Source organism: Primulina tabacum, chromosome 4 (assembly GCF_025594145.1).
Source record: "Primulina tabacum isolate GXHZ01 chromosome 4, ASM2559414v2, whole genome shotgun sequence".
Lineage (NCBI taxonomy): Eukaryota > Viridiplantae > Streptophyta > Magnoliopsida > Lamiales > Gesneriaceae > Primulina > Primulina tabacum.
The window spans coordinates 38,003,229-38,022,223 of record NC_134553.1 but is presented as its reverse complement, the minus strand read 5'-3'; positions in this window follow the sequence as shown (position 1 = coordinate 38,022,223).

Sequence of the window (18,995 nt, the reverse complement as noted above, 5' to 3'; positions counted from 1 at the left end):
TCATGCAAGGATAATTAAATACACATAATATGGTGTAAAAGATGTTTGAAGGAAGATTAAGGAGGGCCTTTGCGTATATTACGCTCAAAAATCCACTTGCGATTGGAAGAACATTGACGAAGAGAGACCCTTGCTGAATTTCCTTTCAAAACGTGAGTTTCCTTCTCAAATTGCGTGTGTGTGTTGCTTGGCTGATTAGAGAGTCCTTGTAGGATTCTAGGGTGAGGGGCGTGGATTATGAAAGTTTGGTGAGGGTTTTTTGGGTTCATATTTTTAATTAAAACACATGGTGCAAGGTTAGACCCATTAACCTAGTATAATAGACTCATTAAGCCCATTAGTTAATATTTAAAATATTTTGTTTAGGTATGTTTGTGAAAATATTAGCCGAGTTATAAAAAAAGTCACTATTTTTATCGAAAAACGATTACTGGTTTAAAATACGACTCGGCGTATAAAAACACCTCAAAACTCCTCATTTTTGAAAATTCCATTTAAAATACACCACACAATAAACAATTAAAAATAATTATTTAATAAAATATTTTCCCTCATATGGTCTCCGGTCTTCTTTCATCGATCGCGTCTCGAATAAATTTTAAAACACAGTGTTATGCATTCTAGCAGAATATCCTATTTTAATAATGTAAACATGCACACCATAATTAATTCAGGCCATTAAAATCATTTAACTAGTCATTTTCTATTTTTCCTATATTTGCATGCAGTTGGATTACGTAATCGTATTTTGAACCTTACAATTCCTCCCTCCCTTGCATGAAATTTTGTCCTCGAAATTAAAATCTACCGAATAACTCTGGGTAGCGACTCCTCGTGTCTCTCTCGGTTTCCCAAGTTACTTCTTCCTCCGGGTTGTTTATTCACTTGACTTTGATCATTTGAATAACTTTGTTTCCGAGTCTTCTTTTTTGTCTATCCAGAATTTGTATAGGTCTTTCCTCCTATGACATGTTTGGAGTCAAGTGCAGAGCTCATAATTTAGGACGTGTGAGGGGTTCGACATGTAATTACACAGCATCGAGATATGGAACACATTATGTACTCCATGTGGTGTTGGTGGCAACGCCACTCTATAGGCTAATGTTTCAATCTTCTCCAAAATCTCAAATAGTCCTATGAACCTCAGATTGAGTTTGCCTTTCTTGCCAAATCTCATAACAACCTTCATATATGCTACTTTTACAAATACGTGATCGCCTACTGCAAACTCTAGCTCTTTTCATTGCTTGTCAGGGTAGATCATTTGTCGAATTTGCGCAGTCTTCATCCTATCTCGGATTTTTACTACTAGCTCCGATGTTTGCTTGATCAAGTCCGGAAAATTTTTTTCCTCTTTCACCAACCTCGTCCCAATGTAGGTGATCTACACTTCATTCCATAAATTGCCTCGTAAGGAGATATTCCTATAGACGATTGGCAGATATTGTTATATGTGAACTCCACTAGTGGTAATTTCGGTTTTCAACTTCCTTGGAAATCAATCACACAAGCTCGGAGTAGATCTTCCAAAATTTGAATTACTCTTTTGGACTGACCAACAGTTTGGTGATGGAATTTTGTACTGAATAACAACTTCATCCCTATTGCTGCATGTAGACTCTTCTAGAAGGATGACGTGAATATCGGATCTTGGTCAGAAACGATAGACACTGGAATCCCATGCAGTCGGACCATCTCTCGAATATACAGCTCTACATACCGTGTCATGGTGAATGTCGTCTTGATAGTTAGAAAGTGCGCTGATTTCTTAAGACGATCTATCACCCAAATGGCATTGTATCCCTTGATAGTCCTCGGCAATCCCACAACAAAATCCATAGCAATTTTTTCCCATTTCCACTCGGGAATAAGAAGTTCCTTAAGCTTTCCGGCTGGCCTCTGATGCTCAGCCTTAACTTGCTGTCAGGTCAAACACTCTGACACAAAACATAAGATGTCTCGTTTCATGCCCGGCCACCAATATAATAACTGCAGGTCCTTATACATCTTCGTACTTTCAGGATGAATGGAGTACGGGGTATTGTGAGCTTCCTTCAGAATAACATCTCTCAGTGAATCGCCACTAGTGACCCATAGTCGATCTCAACATCTAACTATGACATCCTCCTCATAATACAGCTTCCGACCTTTAGCTTCATCTTTCAGCCTCCATTTTTGCAACTGCTCATAAGATGACTGACCTTCTCGAATTCTATCCCTCAGAGTCAACTAAACTGTCATAGTAGAAAGATTGGGGGCCTCGTCCCTAGCATATACTACAAGCTCAAATCGCTGAATCTTGGACTGCAATTGTCTTTGAAGTGATAATTGAGTAATGATTGCTGTATTTCGACTCAATGCGTCCGCTACTACATTAGCTTTTTCCGGATGGTACCTAATATCGCAGTCGTAGTCCTTTACCAATTCTAGCCATCTTCGTTGCCTCATGTTCAACTCTTTTTGGGCGAAAAAGTACTCCAAACTCTTATGGTTGGTAAAAATCTTGCACTTCTCCCCATATAAGTAATGTCTCCAAATCTTGAGAGCAAATACTACTGCTGCAAGCTCGATGTCATGAGTTGGATAATTCTTCTCATGAACCTTCAACTGTCTAGTTGCATAAGCTATCACTCGGTCATTTTGTATAGTGACTGCACCTAAACCAAGCTTTGAAGCGTCCGTATAAAGAACATACTCTCCTTGTCCCAATGGCATCAACAAAACTGGCGCTGAAATCAAAGCTTGCTTCAACTTCTCGAAACTTGCTTATAATTCGGTTCCCCAAATAAATTTTGCATTCTTCTTCATCAAAACGGTCAAGGGTATCGCAATAGTAGAGAAACCTTGAATGAACTTTCGGTAGCAGCCAGCTAGACCCAAGAACAAAAGGATCTCGGTTATGCTCCTTGGTACTGGCCACTCCTTAACTGCCTCGACTTTGCTCGGATCAACCTCTACTCCATCTCTAGAAATGATGTGGCCTAATAACGCCACACTTTCAAGCCAAAACTCGCACTTGCTGAACTTAACAAATAACTTTCTATCTTGCAATATTTGTATTGTCATTCTCAAGTACTGACTATGCTCATCTCGGCTCTTCGAGTAAATCAGAATGTCATCTATGAAGACTATGATAAATTGATCTAGATACGGATGAAATACGCGATTCATGAAATTCATGAAGATCACTGGCACATTGAATAAAACCCTTGTCCAGTAATTCTTGAATTTGATCCTTTAGCTCTTTTATTTCGGCGGGTGATATACAATAGGGTGCCTTAGAAATTGGCACAGTGCCTGGAATCAACTCGATATAAAATTCCACTTCTTGGTCCGGTGGAATGCCAGAGACGTTCTCAAGAAAGATGCAAGGAAAGTCTCTAACAACATCAACATGCTTTAGCTTCTGACTGACAAGAACATGTGCTGAAGTAACGCATGCTAGAAAAGCTTGGGAACCTCGCTTAATAAGTTTCATCGCACTGATGCAGGAGATGATGTGCGGCATTTACTTGTTCTGCGCTGCCTCAAAGATAAAATATTTCTCACTGGGCGGTCGAATAGACACTGACCTCTACCAAAAATCTACTGAAGCTCCATTCAATGATAGCCAATCCATGCCAAGAATGATGTCGAATTCAGGCATTGGGAGTATGATAAGATCTACCCGACCACATCCTTTTGCAAACGAAGTTCCAGATTCCTCACGATGCTCGAAGTGACCATTTGATCACCAGAAAGAATATAAACTTTGAATCCCAATCTCATATCATCGGGTATAATCTTTAGTCGCTTGGCGAATGTCTCGGATATGAATGAGTGTGTAGCTTCCGAATCCAGCAATGCGTAGGTAACTACACCTAAAATGAATATCCTTCCTGCGACAAACATAAAATCTATTCGTGTTAAAGCTTTAAGAATTTCTATCATCATTTTCCCATCATTTTCTAAAATGCCACCATTTTACCCCAAATAAATCTTGAAAATTGCATTTCCATCCCCTATACTTTCGAATTATCTTCATTTTAGTCCGTAAAATTGCAATTTAGTCCCTGAATTTTTCGAAAATTCCAGATTTCCCATAGAATTTTCATCCCACTTTGATTTCAGTCCTTGGACTCTTGAAATTTTTTGTTTAGCCCTTAAAATTTCGGTCCTATGCATTTTAGCCCTTAAGCTTTTCAGTTTTTGCTGTTTAGCCCCTAGATTTTTGAATTTATTCTATAATTGTCCAAGGTTTTCGATTCTTCAAATTTTAAGCCTTAAAATTTATGTTTTGGTTCATTTCATTCCTTTATATTATTAAGACTCATATTTTACGCTCAATTTCCATAATTTTTCTACGTCGTCCCTTAAATCCAATTATAGTAGCACGCAACCTAATTTCTTCCAGATTCTTCATTATCCCAATCAATTCTCATAACCAATTTAAGATTTCATGCAATAAAAGCAATATAAAAACGTTAAATAACTAGGTTACCAGTGATTAGAGGCGTGTCTGGCTCTTCTTCAGCTTTTCCAGCGTGCATCACATAAGCTCTGCCCACAGTTGGTCCTTTCTTCTTCGGGCAATCAGCAGCTTTATGTTCTTCTTCATTGCTTACGAAGCACCTATATGAACCCCACATGCACTTTCCATAGTGTAAGCGATTTCATTCTTTGCATAATGGTCTGTATTCATGTTTTAGTTACTACACTTGATCTTAGCCAAAAGGCCGAGAAAGGTATTGTATTCATGTTTTAGTGCTCCAGGCTATTGTGGCTTCTGTTGTCTCGGCTTCTTCCATTTTCCTTGGGGCTTTTGTTGCCCTTGAGATTTCGGAGGTCCCGTGAATTGCCTCTTGACTAGCTAAGAGCTCAGTTGGTGCTGCAGCCTCTTGCGCTGCATCTCAAAATCAATATCCTTCAGGGCTTTCTCAGCTTGGAATGCACAAGCAGTGCAGCAGCATAGTCCACCAGCCTCATCATCATCACATCCCGACGTACGTTAGGTCGGAGGCCATCCATGAAGTGCCTTAGTTTCTCAGCAGCATCCCTAGCAATAAGGGGCAAAAAGGACAGTCCCTATCAAACTTCCTAACGATAGTCGTGTATACTTGATGGAGAGTCATAAATTCCCTACTTAAGTTTCCTCGGACGTCAGCAGTAAAATACTTCTCATAGAAAATGTTCTTGAATTGCACCCAAGTAAGGGTGGCTAGATCAACTCCATGCTCATCTCCTTCCCACCATAGAAAAGCGTCGACTCGCAGCATATACATAGCACGCCTAACTCGGTCAGCATTTCCCATATTCAGATAACGAAAATGCACCTCAATATATTGAATCCAACCCTCAGCAATAAACGGGTCGGTGGTGCCGGAAAATTCTTTCGGACTCAGCCTTCGAACTAATCATACATGTCGTGTTGTGGCCTCAGAGAATGCTCAGCTGCTGCTCAAAGAAATATGCCATGCCCTCTAGAACACGAGCATCGGCATCCCCATTAAGAGATGGGGGTTGAAACAACCTGGATTTTTTTTTTAAAAAAAATATATCATAAATCATAAACTCGAAAATTCTAAAATAAATAACTTAGAATTTCTAACAATCAATAATAAATTAACATATGAAATCTCAAAAGCATAAAATAAATCATATATCATCGACTAACCAAAACTGTTAAATCGACCTTTAAAAAGATCAACTAACAATAAAATAAAGTATAAAAATATCTCTAAGAAATTCATTAACATAATCTTTAAATCATTAATCTATCTAGCTAGTGCGGACACATAAAGGCCTCGGGTGTGTACTGCTGCACTCGATCCACTCAATTCGTCAGCGCCTCCCATAAAATCAACAAATCGTGCATCATATAAACCTAGTGAGTCTAAAGACTCAACACGTTCTAAACATGGATAGCAAATAATACATATATAATCACATGAATTAAAAATCATACTTTTATTTAAAATAGCTTTTAAGCATAAAAAAAACCATTTAAAATCATTTAAGCATAATTAAATCATAAATATAAAATCATTTAAAAATAACTTTAAGCATAAATAAATCCTTTAAAATTCATTTAAAAATAGTTTTTGAGCATCAACAAATCATATATCATAAAATCATTAAAATTGTAAAACTTTCAATTATTTATCATTTTTGGTGAAGTTGGATCCTTGAAAGTGACTAGCTTTTATCCTCTGGTCGACAGATCAGTCTTCAGCTCCACATGGCCCATGGGGGTATGCACTAGGCTCCACTGTGGAAATACGATCGTCAGGGCTCCCTTGGGAGCCTTCTCCCATAGATGGGCTCCCTCTGGGCCTTCTCCTGTAAATGGGCTCCCTCTGAGACCTTTTCCCCTCACGACATCCGCACAAAATCGTAAGTTCACCGTCCTCACATAAACGGATCCCCCACAATTCATATATCACATGTCATAGTCAATTCACATCCGTCAAAATATTTTCTTTTTCTTTTAACATCATAAAATAGCATACTTTCCAAAAATAGCATTTTAAACAGTAAAAATTGCACATCTTTACTATAAATAGTAAAATAACATATTATCATCAAAATCAAAATTTTATATCATAAAATATCTTTTAACATGCATTATGCTCCTTCGGAACGCTGCCAATATTTTACGTATTTTCTCAGTGTAAAATTACTATTTTCCCGCTAAACATAAAAATTCTCGAATTTATCTTTTTCTCAATTTTAATGACATGGGCTTATTCGAAATAATTATTTAAGCTTAAATATATTTTTCCATAATTTTATAAAGCTTCTATTAATTCTTTAATCAATGTTTCGTGCGACGATTAAATCCCGGATAAACCCAAAACTCCATATTTTTTTCCCAAATTTTAAACATAACATTTTTATTACCTATTCTACCCTTGTGAGCCATGAACCACACTCGTGGACCCATGGTTCCAATTTTATTCCTTTAATTTGAAATATTGAACCATGATCAAACCACTCGAGCCAACTCCTAATTTACTCGAGTCACGCTCTGACCAAGTCCAGCCCATAGAACCTAGCCCTGGCTCGCTCAAACTCTCCTGGAAACTGACCCAAACCTGCGCACAAGGCTTGACTCACGCCTTTAGACTCCTAGTGACACTAGGACACCTCTAGCCGAGCCACCACCAAGCCCACCTGACCCTAACCATACTTGGACCACGCCCTGACCCAACCCAGACTAGCCCAGCCACTAGAACCCAAGCAGCGAACCACTGAACCAAGTGACAGCAGCCGCACGCTTTCCCTTGCTCTCTCACGTTTTTCTCGAACCAGCAGCGAGCCCAGCCGCTCCATCCCCTAGCCTAACCTCTGCCTATCACCCTATGACCTTTATGGACCACCCTGGCTCTCCCCCAGGCAATCCTCAAGCCTCGTCCTCCATAAATACCCAGCCACGCACATGCTTTGGGGGAGACTCCCTCATGGCGTGGACTCTTCCCCAGTCCATGGCTCGAGCCGCACTCGAGTCCCAACCTTCCCGACCCTCTCTGGAACACCTTGAGCCATAGCCTAGACTACCTAGCCCAGCCCTCTCTCGAATCCTCCTCAAAAAACTCTCGGCCACCCTCAAGCATGCATGGAAGAGTCCTATCACGCAAGACTCTTCCCCAGCCAATTTGCGCGAGCCCTAGCCCTGCTAGGACCCTTACTAGGACCTAAACATGTCCCAAAAAACCCTACTCAAGACCTGGTCAAGCCCCTTGACCCCATGCACCCTAGCCGAGCCATAAGACTAAAGCAAAACCCAACAACTCTAGGCTTCTCTCCTCTCCTGAAACCCATGGTTCCAGCCTTATTTTCCTTTCAAAATTTTCATATTTTTATCATAATTCAATCATATTTTATCATGTTTTTACAGCATACTCGTTGGATTCAAAAATGTTTTTAAAACAAGCGTGAAATCATCGTATTTTTTGAAAATACATGTTTTACCGTAAAAGATATCAAACACCTATATTTTTCATGCATAAACAATTACACCATGCAAAATATGATTTGTATGATGTTTAAAAGAGTCTGTAAAAAGTGCATTTGCGTTTATAACACTCGAATGTTCAATTGTCGGCGAGAAAGGACGAACTAGCGACGAAGAACTCAAGCTTTTCTTCCTTCTTATTTTTCTAAAATATTGTGTGTGCTTGTGGTGTGATTTACGGCTGCTGATGGTGATGAATTAGGGTGAATAAACACTAGGTTTAATTGATTATAGATTTAACTGTATACTAATTGGCTTTGGTTTTGAGTTTGCAAGCTTAAGGATAATTAGGCCTACTTATATTAATTAAATTGGGCCGAATAACACTTAATTAATTAAATAATAAAAGTTTATAAAATAAGTTTCCATAAAATAATATTTTTGATATTTTAAAACTCCTTGTTTGCCCAAAACCGGCTTCCTCGGAAAAATCGAGCCCGACTCGTAAAATAATTCGAACTCCAACATTTTTAGGAAAATTAAATCATTTTTAAATCATATTAGAAAGCCTTGCCATTATTTAATAAAAAATACATATTCTTGTCTTGGTCTTCCTCGGTCTCTTTTTCCCTGCCTATTATCGAATATTCGGGTAAAATCTTTAATTTCATGTAATCATGTCATATTATCATCTAATTATGCAATCATGCATTTAATCATATAATAAATATCATGCAAGCATTTGAAAGAAATTAAATAAAATAATTAAGCAATTAAAATAATTTTCATGCATGTTTTTTGGACGTTACAATTCTTCCCCCCCCCCTACCCCCCCCCAAATAGAATTTTGTCCTTGAAATTTTCCTTGACTTGACGATTGCAAAGCTTAGATTCCCTCATCCACCTCAAACTTAACCTCTAACTTAAATCTTACTCTTCAATTTGGTACTCAAAATCTTGAAAATTGCAATTCTAACGCAAAATTTCCAAAGTCGACTCCTAAATCAAGCTTAAATAGTGCATGCTCCCTATTTTTCTCTAAGTTATTCTATATCCCAATCAAAACCCTTAACCCAACTTAAAATTTCATGCAAGAAAAGCATCGAAAAAATATTAAATAGCTAGGTTACCTAGAAATCAGTGTAGTGTTGCCTCTGCCTCTGCCTCCTCGGCTTGCATCACATAGACTCTACCAGTCGTGGGTTGCCTAGGCTTTGTGCAGTTCCTAGCTTTGTGTCCGAATTCTCCGCACTTGAAGCACTTGTAGGTGCCCCACAGGCACTTTCCAGAATGTGGACGATTGCACTCCTTGCACAGTGGTTTGTTATCAGCCTTCGGAAAGTTCCCTCTTTGTGGTTGCCCTTATGGTTTTGGTGGTTCTGGTTGCTTAGGTGGTCCCACGTAGGGCTTCTTATTACTCTGATTAGCTTGCTGAGCACAGTTCCTCTTTCGCTGCATCTCCCAATCTATATCTGGAAGTGACTGCTCGGCTCTAAAAGCAGCTAAGCATCACATCACGTCGGATAGTCGGCCTTAAACCATCTAGAAAGTGTCGTAATTTCTCAGCAGCATCGTTGGCAATCAAGGTCACAAAGTGACAGCCCCTATCAAATTTCTGCACAAAGTCGGCAACAGACTAATTCCCCTGACGAAGACTCATAAACTCCCTCTTAAGCCTAGAACGAACATCAGATGTTAAGTACTTGTCATAGAACACCCTTTTGAATTCCTCCCAAGTCAAAGTCGCCATATTCACTCCTCGCTCCGCTACCTCCCACCATAAGGAAGCGTCGCCCTTCCGTAGATAGATGGTACAACGAACTCGGTCAGTGTCCGCCATCTCCATATAACGAAAGATCACCTCTAAAGATCTAATCCATCCCTCAGTAACGAATGGATCAGTAGAGCCATGGAAATCCTCGGGGTGCATCCTCCTAAAACGCTCATAAGGAGCCTCTGGTCTAACCCTTGCTCCATCCCCTACATGTTGCTCAAAAAAACGGGACATACCGGCTAGTACATGGGCACTAGCATCCTGAAAAGGTGGAGGCAGTGGAATGTCCTCTTCTTGTCTAACCTCATCAGTCCTACGCAAAATTCTTCTAGGAGGTATCTCTGTACACGTCGTCCAACCACGTAACCAACATGCATTTAAAATTTTTCCATGCAGCATGCAACTAACATTCATATCATGCATCGTATAAACATTTAAAAGAAATTTAAGCATATAAAATATAAAGCAGTAAAAACTCACATTTTTGTGGTGTGACTTCTTGTGCTTCTCGAAGTAACAGTACACAACCCTTTGGGAAAAACCTTAGCTCTGATACCAACTGAAACAACCTCGACTTTTTTAAAAAAAATCATAAATCATAAACTCAAAAATTCTAAAATTAGTAACTTAGCAATTCTAACAATCAATAATAAATTAACATATGAAATCTCAAGTGCATAAAATAAATCCTAAATCATCGACTAACCAAAACTCCTAAATCGACCTTTGAAAAAATCAACTAACAATAAAATAAAGTATAAAAATATCTCTAAAAAATCATTAACATAATATTTAAATCATTAATCTATCTAGCTAGTTCGGAAACATAAAGGCCCTCGGATGTGTACTGCTGCACTCGATCCACTCAATTCGTCAGCGTCTCCCATAAAATCATCAAATCATTCATCATATAAACCTAGTGAGTTTAGCTAAAGACTCAGCACGTTCTAAACATGGATAGCAAATAATACATATACAATCACAAGAATTAAAAATCATACTTTTATTTAAAATATCTTTTAAACATAAATAAATTATTTAAAATCATTTAAGCATAATTAAATCATAAATCTTAAAATCATTTAAAAATAACTTTAAGCATAAATAAATGCTTTAAAAATCATTTAAAACTAGCTTTTGAACATCAATAAACCATATATCATAAAATCATTAAAATCATAAAGCTTTCAATCATATATCATTTTTGGTGAAGTTTGATCCTTGAAAGTGACTAACTTTTATCCTCCAGTCGACTGATCAGTCTTCAACTCCACATGGCCCATGGGGTGTGCACTAGGCTTCACCGTGGAAATACGATCATCGAGGCTCCCTCGGGAGCCTTCTCCCATAGGCGGGCTCCTTCTAGGGCCTTTTCCCACAAATTGACTACCTCAGGGGCTTCTCCCGTAAATGGTCTCCCTCTGGGGCCTTTTCCTCCTCACGACATCCATACAAAATCGTAAGCTCACCGTCCTCACATAAATGGATCCCCCACAAATCATATATCATTTTTCACCGTCCATTCACATCTCTCAAAATATTTTCCTTTTCTTTTAAAATCATAAAATATCATACTTTTTAAAAATAGCATTTTAAACAGTACAAATTGGCACAGCTTTACTATAAATCATAAAATAACATATTATCATCAAAATCATCATTTTATATCATAAAATATCATTTAACATGTATTATGCTCCTTCGGGATGCTGCCAAGCTTTTACATATCTTCTTAGTGTAAAATTACTATTTTGCCCCTAGATGTAAAAATTCTCGAATTTATATTTTTCTCATCTTTAATGACATGGGCTTATTAAAAATAATTATTTAAGCTTAAATTTAATTTTCATTAATTTTATAAATCTTAAAACAATGAGTTTCAATCAATTCATTAATTAACGTTTCGAGCGGCGATTAAATCCTAGATAAATTTAAAACTCCATATTTTCTTACCAAATTTTAAGCATAACATTTTATTAAATATTCTACCATTGTGAGCCATTTTTAAAACTCCTAATTTACTCGAGCCACGCCCAAGCTAACTCGATCCAAACCCTAGCCAACCTACCTAGGCAACCTCCTAACAAGTCCCAGCCCATCGAACCTAGCCCTGGCTCACTCAAACTCTCCTGGAAACTGATCCAAACCTGCGCACATGGCTTGACTCATGCCTATAGACTCTTAGTTACACTAGGACACCTCCAGCTGAGCCACCACCGAGCTCACCTGACCTTAACCATCCCTGGACCACGCCCAAACCCAACCTGGACCAGCCCAGCCAATACAAATCAAGCAGCAAACCACTGAACCAAGTGACAGCACTCGCGCGTTTTTCCTTGCTCTCTCACGTTTTGCTTGAACTAGGAGTGAGCCCAGCCGCTCCAGCTCCTGGCCCGACCCCTGCCCATCACCCTAGGATCCTGATGGACCACCCTGGCTCGCCCCCAGGCCAGCCGCAAGCCTCCTCGTCCCTAAATACCCAGCCACACACATGCTTTGGGGGAGAGTCCCTCATGACGTGGACTCTTCCCCAGCCCATAGGCTCGAGCCACCCTCAAGTCCCAACCTTTCTGAACCTCTCTGGAATACCTTGAGCCATGGCCTAGACGACCTAGACCATCCCTCTCTCGAGTCTTCCTCAGAAAACTCTCGGCCACCCTAAAGCATGCATGGGAAGAGTCTTTCCACGTGAGGACTTTTCCCAGCCACTTTGTGCAAGCCCTAGCCCTAATAGGACCCGTCCTAGGACCTAAACACGTCCCAAACAAACCCTCCTCAATACCTGGTCGAGCCCCTTGACCCCATGCACCATAGCCGAGCATAAGAATAAAGCTAAACCCAACAACTCTAGGCTTCTCTCCTCGCCTGAAACTCACGGTTCCAGCTTTATTTTCCTTTTGAAATTTTCATGTTTTGATCATAATTCAATCGTATTTTATCATGTTTTGGAAGCATACTCGTTGGATTCAAAAACGTTTTTAAAACAAGCGTGAAATCATCGTATTTTTTGAAAATACATGTTTTAATGTAAAAGATATCAAACACCTATATGTTTCAGACATAAACAATTAAATCATGCATAATATGCTTTGTAGTATGTCTAAAGAGTTTAGGAAACATGTCTTTGCGTTTATAACGCTCGAATTTTCAATCGTTGGCGAGAAAGGACGAACGGGCGACGAATAACTCAAGATTTTCTTCCTTTCTATTTTTTCGAAATATTGTGTGTGCAGTGGGTGTGATTTACGGCTGCTGATGGTGATGAATTAAGGTGAATAAACACTAGGTTTAGTTATTTATATATTTAATTGTATATAATGGACTTTGATTTTGGGCTTGCAAGCTTAAGGATAATTGGGCCTACTTAAATAATTTAAATTAGGCCCAATAACACTTAATTAATTAAATAATAAAAGTTTATAAAATAAGTTTCCATAAAATAATATTTTTGATATTTTAAAACTCCTTGTTTGCCCAAAATCGGTTTCTTAGGAAAAAACGAGCTCGGCTCGTAAAATAATTCGAACTCCAACATTTTTAGGAAAACTATATCATTTTTAAATCATATTAGGAAGTCTTGCCATTATTTAATGAAACATACATATTCTTGTCTTAATCATCCTCGGTCTCTTTTTCCCTGCCTATTATCGAATATTTGGGTAAAATCTTTAATTTCATGTAATCATGTCATATTATCATCTAATTATGCAATCATGCATTTAATAATATAATAAATATAATGCAAGTAATTGAAAGTAATTAAATAAAACAATTAAGCAATTAAAATAGTTTGCATGCATGCTGTTTACGTAGGTTGATTTTTCGGACGTTACAGGGGTGCATTCCCTTGACGATCCTCATTAGTCTCAGCTTGCCTATCGGTACTAAGTGCGCGTCCAGGAGACATTATATCTGAACTTTTTTCAAATTCTAAAATAACCAACATGAATTTAAATATAATCTTCTAATCATGCAGCACATAATAATCCCTTTTTGAGAAACTTTAAACATGAATAACATTTAACTTCATCGCATTAGTCACAATCATTTCAATCCCATCTACGTATTACCACGGTACAGAGTGCATTCAAATCAGCGACACTCTCACTCGTCAATTGATCATTGGTCTTATATATCATCGTATCATCGCATTAGTCACAATCATTTCACCTCCTTCATTATTTCATATTTTCATCACTTATAAAAATTCTTGCATATATAAATAATTTTTCTTTTAAACCAATCATGCAACATATCTTTTAGCATTAATTTTTCATCATAAATTTCCATAAACATTTTAACATTCATCACAGCATTCAGGGCACTGCTAGGACGTCTAACATTTTTTAGGTGTAAAATGATCGTTTTGCCCTGAAACCCCAACTTTCCCAATTTATCTTTAGACCTTAAAACGACGGCCCAAATCCATTCAAACTTAACTTGATATCTTAGAATAGACCCATAAATATTTATTAGACATAAAATTAAGCTTCCCGACAAGTTTCCCAATTCGTTTTTAAACTTAAATGCACATCCCGATTTGATTCGTATTGACTCGAAATTTAACCAAACTTTACCAAAATTGAACCAAAGCTTAATAACAGCTAACTATACCATATACAACCCCAATCAAGCCAATTAAGACACTCAAACCAGCCTAGGAAACCTATTGAATTTTAGCCCCTATTTTCGAAAACCCTAGTTTATATTGCCATGCAACCTTCGACCCTAGCCCTCAAGCAACAAGACCTTCCCCTATGAACCCTTCCTAAGATCATGATTGAACCCTAGGGAACCTAGTGGATGGAACAAACATGCCTAGAAACCGCAGCCCTCAAAACCGATCTCCCCTAGCCAAACGTACAAGCCTCACGTCCCGATCCCACTTGTCTTCGAACCAGCCATCGTGCAGCCACCGTAGTACCATCATAACGCCACCTTAGGTATTTTGGTCATGCCATAACAGCAGCCATAGCCGTGCCTCTCTAAGGAAACCCTAGCCGAACCCATACCTCACTTGTAACCCAATTTTCGTTCCACCTTTTTCCTCTCTTTTCCAGCCCTTCCCTATGCTTCTAGGGACCCTTAAACATGTGAAAAAACATCCCTTCAAGAACTCCTACCATGTCAGCCCCTTTGTGCATCATTAGCAAGAGTTTTAGAAAACAAAACTATAGTTTTATCCATATATAGCCATAAAAACGAAAATAAAAGTAGTGTATCATATTTTTCATGCAAAGATATTTAAATACACATAATATGGTGTGCAATATGTTTGAAAGAAGATTAAGGCGTGCCTTTGCGTATATTACACTCGAAAATTTACTTGTGATGCAAAGAACGTTGACGAAGAAATACCATTGCTGAATTTCCTTTCAAAAGTGAGTTTCCTTCTCAAATTTCGTGTGTGTGTGTGTTGCTTGGCTGATAAAAGAGTCCTTGTAGGATTCTAGGGAGAGGGAGTGTGGGTTATGAGGGTTTGGTGAGGGTTTGTTGGCTTTATATTTTAATTAAAACACATGGTACAATCTTAGACTCATTAACCTAGTATAATAGGCTCATTAGTTAATATTTAAAATATTTTGTTTATGAAAGTTTGTGAAAATTTTAGCCGAGTTCTTAAAAGTCCCTATTTTTATCGAAAATCAATTATCGATTTAAAATACGACTCGGCGTACAAAGACGGCTCAAAACACCACATTTTTTAAAATTCCATTTAAAATACACCACACATTAAAAATTTAAAATAATTATTTAATAAATATTTTCCCTCATATGGTCCATGGTCTTCGTTCCTCGTTGGCGTCTCGAATAACCTTTAAAACACAATTTTATACATTCTAAAAGAAAACCATATTTTAAACATGTAAACATGCACACCAGAATTAATTCATGTCATTAAAAATATTTAATTAGTCATTTTCCATTTTTCATAAATTTACATGCAGTTGGATTATGTCATCTTACACTTCAGCTCAATATGCTCATTTTTCGGTGCAGCTTGAGTATCCAGCTCACATGGAAAATCTTCAGTCTTCTGATTTGTATCTCATCATGAGTCTCATAATCAATATTAGTAGACTCCATTCTGTTACTTAGATAATTTAAATGTGCATTGTGTGCATTCAATGCACATTTGAATTGATAGGTGATTCATCAAACACAAAATGAATTGATTCTTCAATCGTTAGGGTTTTTCTATTGAAAATACGATAATTACTAACAGATGGATATTCTAAAAATATAACATCGTCATATTATAACATCAAAGGCATTTAAATTATTATTTTCATTGTTAGAAATGACGCACTTACTTCCAAATATTCAAAAATATGAAATTTCAGGTTGATTGTCATTCCAGATCTCATAAGGGTCAATGATTCTTATCAATCATCGATATGTTCCGAGTGTAGCATGCAATGCTTATAGATTATTCCCAAAAGTGTTTATAAATACCAGAATATGCTAACATCGTTTGATTTGTTTCTTTTCATTATATTCCTTCTCTCAGCATCACCACTTTGCCGACAAGATCTTGCAGCTGAAAACTCGTGTTTGATTAATTTATCATCAAGATAAGTTGCAAAGAGTTTATTTGTAAATTCGTTTCATCTGTAACTCCTGATCTTATAAACCACTGATGTTTTCTCATTTTGAAGACACTTTAAGATCTTGATAAGTTGAGCATTGGTATGATATTTTGAAAGCAAGAAGATGACACATGTGTATCTTGAGAAATCACTAATAATCAACATATTGTACTTTATTCCCCTAAGTTCAATACTGGTATTGGATCAAATAAATTCATATACAATAATTCCAAGCATGGAGCATAAGTGTAACATCATTTGTTCTTGAAAGTTTATATGACTTGCTTTCCCAATTTCAATGCAAAATAGATCTTATTTTTTTAGAAATCAATATTGGGTAGATCAGTGACCAAATTATGCTTACTCGGACTAGCAATAGTCTTGAGACTCCGATGATTCAACCTTTTATTTCATAACCAATTTTTGTCAGTATTAACAATAATTAAACAAGTAGGGTCAGATGGTTGTTCAATAGACCAATCATTTTTAAAAGTATTTCAACGAGATTTTCTTGCACTATAAATTCTCAATAAAAATTGTTGAAAGGTTCAAGCTCAAAATGATCGCAAGTGCACGATGTCAGTTATAATATAGTGTATTAAATACATATTTCGTTCCACCGATAATGTATTATACGAATATTATTTCTAGTTATGTATTTCTTTAGCAAACGATATTTTGAATGGATTCATTAAGTATTAGAATTGAAATAACTAAAGGTTCAGGTATCAAATAAATTATGCAAATGAATATTAAAATAATGCAAAAAGTTAAGTTGTCGGGAATCTCGGTTTACCTACCCCTCGTTATTTTCAATAATTAATCTCGACAATTTTTCGTTTCCTTTGACAAGACTACCCAAATCATCAACACACTTTTTCAAGCTATGTTAAACTAATTTGACACGGTGAAACAATTAAATATCTTTAATCATTTATAAAAAGGTGAATTGCATGCACGATCTATGGAATCTCCAAGTTTTCGATTTATCGGACTATGACTATCAAGTTTATTCAATTTCATATATCTATGCAAATTTTAAATCCATGGATTATATTACTAGTTCTTATTGCAAATTATTCTCTCGAACTCTCTTAAAATATAAGATATTATCAAAGTTAGCTAGAATTCAATAATTCAAGTAAAAGTGATAATATAATAAAGAACGAAACACATTTGAATATTAAATTAGTTTAAACAACTGTTCGGGGTTGGATCCCCTTGAATCCCGACAAAAACAACATTTAGCTACTTGAATTTATAATAATAAATGCAACACACAATTAAAATAAAGGTTCGTAAACTAAAAAATATTACTGTAGAATAAAAATAGTCAACACGCTACTCGAAAATCCCGAGTCTTCAAGTTTCCTCGACTCCAGCTTTGTCTCCTTGCGTGTGGCGGCTCCTCCTCGTCTCTAAAACTGATGGATCTCCCCAAAATACTTGTGCTAGGTTTTCTATATAAGCAACATTAAGAAAATATGGAAGGAAATCAAGGGAAATTTTTTCCTTCTATATCGTGCTAGGGAGGGTGAAATTTTCCGCCCAGCGCAAGTCTTGCACAAAGATTTTCACCCACGTGCGCTAGGACGAGGAATTCTTCGCCCCAGTGTGCCTGCCTCGCAATTTTTTCATCCAGTCGTGCTAAAACGTGGAAATTCTTCCGCCTCAGCACGCTTTCCTCGGCTCCGATGCATTTTTCCTCATGCACGCGCTGAGGCGGACATTTTGACCTGCCCTAGCGCGCTTCTCTCGACTTTTGTCATCAATCCCTCATTTTTTCATCACATATCCTACAAATCAACCCCACACACATGTAAAGCACTTATTAGACATAATAAATAAGGAAAACACGAAATATAAATGAAATCTCACTAATCATGCATGAATGTAACTATAAATGACACAATAAAAACACGCAAATACGACACATATCAGCCCCCCATACTAACCTTTTGCTCGCCCCGAGCTAAATAGGTTACAAGACACAACAAAACAAGAATTAGCTGAAACATCGACTACTTTTTAACTTTAAAATCCAAATAAATTTTTATAAACATAAAATTTGAAATTCATATTTAAAATGACTTGACATTCCAACATCCAAAAATAATTTAACATCTAAAAGTTTAAAGTGCATAAAAATCCGTAACTCGTTATTTAATCAAAAATAATAAGCTGACCTTTAACATGATCAATTAACATAAAAATAAAGCACAATATCCCTAATAAATCATTAACAAAATCTTTATTTCAAAACTTCCATTATCAAGGTAATGCGAAAATAATGTCCCTCGGGAGTATACTGTCGGACTCGATCCACTCAAGCGTCAGCGCCTCTCTCAATCTCATCCTCACCTGCAACACTCAAACCTAGTGAGTCTAACGACTCAGCACATTCTAAACATGAGTAACAAATAATACATATACAAGCACATGCATTAAAACCATACTTTTATTCAAAATAAGCTAGCATGAATTTGTAATCATAATCTAATCATGAATCGTCAAATCGTAAAGCTTTCAATCATTAATCATTTTGGGTGAAGTTTTATCCTAGAAAGTGACTTGTTGTATCCTCTGGTCGACTGATAAGTCTTAGCTCACCATTGCCAATGGGGACAGGCACTAGGCACCGACGTAGTAAATGGAAATACAATCGTTGGGCTCCCTCTGGGCCTTCTCCCGTAAACGG